Source organism: Leopardus geoffroyi, chromosome C1 (genome assembly GCF_018350155.1).
Source record: "Leopardus geoffroyi isolate Oge1 chromosome C1, O.geoffroyi_Oge1_pat1.0, whole genome shotgun sequence".
NCBI lineage: Eukaryota > Metazoa > Chordata > Mammalia > Carnivora > Felidae > Leopardus > Leopardus geoffroyi.
The window spans coordinates 17,484,238-17,491,303 of record NC_059328.1 but is presented as its reverse complement, the minus strand read 5'-3'; the positions used below and the strand labels follow the sequence as shown (position 1 = coordinate 17,491,303).

At 41.9% G+C, this 7,066-nt stretch overlaps 1 non-coding gene across 1 annotated transcript; it reads left to right on the top strand.

Moving 5' to 3' along the window:
- Positions 1 to 6,525: 6,525 nt before the first annotated feature.
- Positions 6,526 to 6,598, top strand: TRNAK-CUU. Its single transcript has one exon. It is a non-coding gene; the product is annotated as a tRNA-Lys (tRNA).
- The last annotated feature ends 468 nt before the right edge of the window (positions 6,599 to 7,066 follow it).

Here is a 7,066-nt window from a genome sequence, read left to right as displayed (position 1 = left end):
CAACATTACTAGTGGCTTACCCTCCCTTTTCACCTCACTGGCCACTCCATCCCACTACCCATAGCCACACTGGACCTCTTAGATCCTGAAAACATGTTTTTCCTCTGCTGGGTCTTTATACATACTGTTCACTTCACCCAGCATGCCCTTCCCTCCATTTCAGCTGAGTAGGTGCCTGCTTCTTCCTTAAGGCCCAGTTCAAGAGCCTTTTTTTATAGAGTTTTCTTAGACACTAACATGTAAGCATTAATGTTTTGTACATAGATATGGTTATCTATGGGTTATTGAATACCTGCTATGTGCTAGGCAGGGAGGAGACAGAAGTAAATAAGAATGGTCCCCATCCCTAGGATGTTCATGAGACACAAATGCATAAAAATATAGTCACAAATAATGTGATGGTTGCAGTAATATGCATTTTAGGAGTTAGGAGGGTGGTCATTAGGAGGTGAAAGCCTGGGACGTTAGCAAAGACAAGGGAATATAAAAAAAGATGTCGTGTATTGAGCTTTGTGTGTGTCTGGGCTCAGCGCCATGCTAAATCCTTCACACGACATAATCTCTGACTTCATAAAGTCAGTGTTCTCGTTGCCACCACTTTACAGATGAAGAAACAGCTTAAATGAATGCTCAGGTAACCCTCATACTTTGCTCATGGGAATGTAAAATGGTACAGCCACTTTCGAAAGCATTTTTGGCACAAAGATAAGCTTAAAACTATCGTAGGACTTGGTGATGCCACCCTTAGGTGTCTACTCAAGAGAAATGAAAACATATGTCCATGCAAAGACAAGACTTGCACATGAGTGTTCATTGCAGCATTATTCATAATAGCCCCAAGCTGGAAACATCTAAATATCCATCGATTGGCTCCGCTGAATAGAGTTGCAAAAATTCTCAACAAAATACTAGCAAGCCAAATCTAGCAATGTATAAGTAAAAAGGACTGTAAGCCATGGGATTTATCCCAGAAACGCAAGGCTGGTTTAAAATCTGAAAATCAACTAATGTAATGTATCATATCAGTAGAATGAAGGATAAAAACCACGTGATCATCTCAGTAGATGCAGAAAAAAACATTTAACAAAATTCCATACCCCTTCATGATTGAAAACACACACACACACACACACACACACACACACACACACACACTCCTACACTGAAATTATATAATAACTATACTAGAATGAAAATAAAAAACTTAAAAAGAAACCTCAACAAACTAAGGATAGAAGGGAACTTTCTCAACCTGATAAACGGCATCTATGAAAAATCCACAGCTAGCATCATACTCAATTGTGAAATACTGAATGCTTTCTCTCCTAGATCAGAAACAAGATAAGGAGATCTACTCCCTCTGTTTCTATCCAGCATTATACTGGAGGTTCTAACCAGGGCAATTAGGCAAGAAAATTAAATAAAAGTCCGGCAGATGGGAAGTAAGAAAAACTAGCTCTATTTGCAGATAACATGATCTTGTATATAGAAAATCCTAAGGAATCCATTAAAAAATATAAAACTAATAAATGAGTTCGGTAAGGTTGTAGGATATAAAATCAACATACAACAACCAGTTGTAATTTTATGTACTAGCAATGAAAAACCCCAAAAATGAAATTAAGTAAACAATTTAAATTATAATAGCATCAAAAATAATAAAATAGTTAAGAATAAGGTTAACAAGGGGCGCCTGGGTGGCTCGGTTAGTTAAGCTTTTGACTCTTGGTTTCGGCCTGAGCCGAACCTGATCTTGTGGCTTTGTGAGTTCGAGCTCTGCATCAGGCCATGTGCTGGCAGCATGCAGCCAGCTTAGAATTCTCTCTCCATCTCTCTCTGCCTCTTCCCCACTCACGTAAAATGAAATAAAGAATAAGGTTAATAATAAAGAAGGGCAAAACTTATATTCTGGAAACTACAACGCATTGTTGGAAGAAATTAAAGAATACCCAAATAAATGAAAAGACAGCTCAATAGTAAAAATACAAACAACCCAATTAAAAAAAGGTCAAAGGCTATGAATAAGCATTTCTCCAAAGAAGATATACAAATGGCCAAAAAGCACATGAAAAGATCTCAGCAACATTAGCCACCCATCAGGGAAGTGCAAATCAAAACTGTGAGATATTGATATCGGGGCACCTGGCTGGTTCAGTCAGTAGAGTGTAAGACTCTTGATCTCAGGGTTGTAAGTTCAAGCCCCACATTGGGTGTAGAAATCACTTAAAATAAATATCTTAAAATGACAAGATAATCGCCTTTTATCTACTAGGATGGCGATAATCAGCAAGACAATAAAAAGTGCTGTGGAGGGGCGCCTGGGTGGCTCAGTCGGTTAAGCTGCTGAGTTTGGCTCAGGTCATGATCTCATGGCTCGTGAGTTCAAGCCCCACGTTGGGCTTTGTGCTAACAACTCAGAGCCTGGAGCCCGCTTTGGACTCTGTGTCTCCCTCTTTCTCTGCCCCTCCTTTGTCGTGCTCTGTCTCCCTCTCCTTCAAAAATAAATAAACACTGGGGCACCTGGGTGGCTCAGTCGGCTGGGCTTCCGACTTGGGCTCAGGTCATAATCTCATGGTTGGTGAGTTCGAGCCCCGTGTCTGGTTCTGGGCTGACAGCTCGGAGCCTGGAGCCTGCTTCGGATTCTGTCTCCCTCTCTCTCTGCCCCTCCCTCACTCATGCTTTGTCTCTCTCTCAAAAATAAATAAACATCAAATAAATAAATAGATAAATGAATAAACATTAAAAATTGTTTTTTAAAAGTGCTGTGGAGAACTTGGAGCCCTTGTATACTGCTAGTGGGAATGTAAAATACAACAGCCACTTTGAAAACAGTTTGGCAATTTCTCAGAAAACTGAACATAGAACTACCATGCAGCCCAAGTAATTTCACTTCTAGGTATACACCCAAGAGAAATGAACACATATGTATGGCCACACAAAAACCACACAAATGTTTGTAGCAGCATTATTTACAATAGCCCAAGAATGAAACAACCCAAATGTCTCTCCACTGATGAATGGACAAATAAACGACAGTATATCCATATCATGGAATGTATGCAATGAATGAATACATGTAATGAAAAGACATGACATACTGACATGTGCTACAACATGGATGAACCTTGAAAACATGATAAGTGAACGAAACCACACACAAATGGCCACATATTATATGGTTTCATTTATATGAAATGCCCAGAATAGGTAAATCTATAAAGACTGAGGGTAACTTAGTGGTTGCTTAAGACTTTAGAAGAAGGGGAAGGGGGGGGGGGTGGGGACTGCTAATGGGTACAGGGTTTTATTGGGAGGGAGTAATGAAAACACTCTGAAATTTACATGGTGATGGACATACAACTATGCATATCCTAAAAACCACGGAATTGTATACTTTCAGTAGGTGAATTGTATGGTATATGAGTTATAACTCAATAAAGCTATTATTTTACAAAAGGACATAGGGATCTTATTGGGGGCATGAAAATGTTCTAAAGCTGATTTATGGTAATGGTTGTAGTTACTTGATAAAATTTCTAGAAATCATTTCATTGTACACCTGAAATAGGTTAAAAAATTTTTTTTTGAGAGAGAGAGAGAGAGAGCGCGCGAGCCCGAGCAGGGAAGAGACAGAGGTTGACAGAATCTTAAACAGTCTTCATGCCCAGCATGGAGCCTGATACAGGGTTCAGTCTCTTAACCATGAGATCATGAACTGAGCCAAAGTCAAGAATTGGACATTTAACCAACTGAGTGACCCAGGCACCTCAGGTGAATTTTATATTATGTAAACTATACCTCAATAAAGTTGTTTAAAAAAAAAATAAAGAGTTTCCAGGTAATGCAACCAATGACAGGCAAGGCTGAAAATGTATGTGAAAGGGAGAAGTTTCTAGAAAATAATAAATTTACCCAAATTGACTCAAAAAGAAATAGAAATCATTAACTAACTTGGATTGATGTTCAAGAGGTTCTGACTCCAAACTGATGCCAGAGCCAGATGGATTTATAGGCAGGTTTTTTTTTTCATTTTTAAAGTTTTTAAATTAATTCATTCATTAATTATTCTGAGAGAGATAGAGTGAGCGGGGGAGGGGCAGAGAGAGAGGGAGAGAGAGATTCCCAAGCAGGTTCCGCACTGTCAGCATGGAGCCCAATGTGGGACTCAAACTCACGAGCCATGACCTGAGCCAAAACCAAGAGTCACATGCTTAACTGACTGAGCCACTTAGGCGCCCATACAGGCAAGTTTTATTGAACCCTGATCTTGAACCTGTACATATTTCAGAGAATGAGACAAAGGGAAGTCATCCAATTTTTTTTTTATGGGTAGGATAACCTAGATCTCCAAACCAGAAAAGGACGATACAAGAAAAGAAAATTGCAGGGGGAATTCTTTTAAACATAGAGACACAAATCCTAAACAAAAATTAGCCAGTTAAATAGAGCCTTTAAAAAAAAATAATAGCCAAGTTAGACTGATCCCAGGAGTGCAAACACATTATCTGCACATTTGCTGCAAAACTCCAAGCTGTTCTCACGTGCAGAATGCAAGATAGAAATGCTACTGGGGTGCCTGGGTGGCTCAGTTGGTTAGGTGTCCAACTTTGGCTCAGGTCATGACTCAGAGTTCCTGAGTTCTTGAGCCCCTGTCAGGCTCTGTGCCGACAGCTCAGAGCTTGGAGCCTGCTTCAGATTCTGTGGCTCCCTCTCTCTCTGCCCCTTCCCCCTGACCCTCTCTCAAAAATAAACGCACATTAAAAAAAAAAGAAATGCTACTTTTGGGGGCATCTGGGTGGCTCAGTTGGTTGTCTGATTCTTGATTTCGGCTTAGGGCATGATCCAGGGTCATGCTATCAAGCCCCACATCAGTCTCTATGTTAAATGTGGAGCCTGCTTGGGATTCTCTCTCTTTCTCTCTCTCTCTCTCTCTCTCTCTCTCTCTCTCTCTCTCTCAAATAATAAAAAATTAAGAAATCCTACATTAGGGAAGTTTCCCCAAGAATCTGTTGTTCCTCGTTTATTCATTCAGCAAATATTTGGGTGCCTATTAAGTACTGGTTGCTGTTTTGATATGAGTGCGTAACGTAAATGCCTGCCCGCAAAAAAGGAAAGAGAGCAATGTATATGCTCCTCTACATTAACCAATTAAAGGAAAAAACCATGTAACTATCTCCACAGATATGAGAAAAGCACTTGAAAAATTCAACACTCATTTATGATTATTAAAAACCTGATACATGACAAGACCCAGGAGTTACTATTTTATAGCAAATATCATATTTAATGGTAAAACCTTAGAAACAAGATACCTACTATCCCTGTTACAAATCAACATCATCCTGGTGAACCGGGACAAAGCAATAAGACAAGAGGGAGAAAAAAGCCAGGATCTGACTGCCCCCAACCCAATGCAGTCGACTCCTGTGCTGTCCTTAGACGAGGATCATTTATTTATCAGACATTTACTGAGCATCTACCCTGTGCCAGGGTGGGATCCTAACTACTGTTTCTTGTCAAGAGTATTGACCTATTTTAAGAATTGGCTTCTGCTTTCCATGGATGCACACGGCCTGGCAGGTGTGTCTGCAGCACAGCTCTTGAGGCACCCGAAGGCTTCTAGATTACAGCAAAGAGAGAAGACCAGACCTCCCTGGGGATTCTAAAGGAGACTTTCTAACAAGGCTCAGCAGTGTGACAATACTATTTTGTTATGTATATTCATACATTTTGTTTGCCTCTTGATCCTTCCATTAATCCTAGGGGAGTAGGATGCAGTGTCCTAGTAAATCTTAATTCACTTGTGTCAGTCTTATGTCATTCTTCAAGTGACCACAGCTATGGGTGACCAGCAGGATGCCCAGTGTATCTGCTGGCCAGTGGGGCTGTGTTGACCCAATCAAAGCACACATCTCTCCTGGTGCATGCACTCACACGCATGCGCGCGAACACGTGTGCGTGTGCGTGTGCGTGTGTGTTCCTTCAAAGGGATCACTAATCACCAGGCAGGTTATTTTATTTCCAACATGGGACCACTGCCCTCTGGTGGCCACTCTGCCAAATGCCGAATTTAGGAAAAGTATTACCCTTTATTGAGACCATTAGGAACCAAGTTTTATTTAATCTCCATAAAACCTTATAGAATAGGTATTATCCCCAGTGAGGCTCAGAGAGGTGAAGTTACTTGCCTGAGGTCACACAGCCAGAAGTGGTGGACAGGCTGTGATGGGTGAGGCAGTTTAGGGGGAGGAAGAGAGGCCTCTCATCTGCTTCACCCTAATCCCAGCCCCGGTGATGGCATGGGGCTGGAATAGGGTCAGCCAAGCTCCTAGGCTCATGATCTTAACCACCTGGTGACCCAGCCTCCTAACGGTCATTATGGGGGTTCCATTCTAACCTTGGATGTTTCCTTTCTGTGTACAATGCTAGATGCTTGTAAAGCAAAGACACAGCCTTTTGCCCATGAAGAACGTGACTTGTGTCCTGCAAATGCAAGTTGTGAAAAGACACCTTGCTCCATGGAGTGCCTGGCTGGCTCAGTTGGTAGAGCATGAGACTCTTGATCTCAGGGTCGTGAGTTCAAACCCCATGTTGGGCATGGAGCCTACTTAAAAAAACAAAACAAAAACCAACCTTGCTCCAGGAGCAGCAAAGGAAGCATGGTGTGTGTGTGTGTGTGTGTGTGTGTGTGTGTGTGTGTGTTTGGTGTTCTAAGGGAACAGGTCCTGAGGGGAAGCTGGAAGGCAGTGTCCTGGCCACAAGGAGTCTTCTTCCCCGGGCAGTGCATCCCCTGAGACAAGCCAGTCGCCACCAGGCAGGCTCCTTAGAGGTGCTGGGGAAACACTTGCTGGATAAATGACCATAAACTTGCAACAGCTGATCTGCTGTCCGTTGCGACGATACACATGATCGTTATTGCACCGTGTGGTCCTGAGGCGCAGAGGGAAAATGCTCGCGGTGTGAAGGTAATTAGCATTCCGCTGACCAGACATACCCAGCTTGGTTGTTTTAGCTCTTCTCAGTTTGCCAGCATTTTGCATCAGAATTCAAGTCAGCAGTTTTCCCT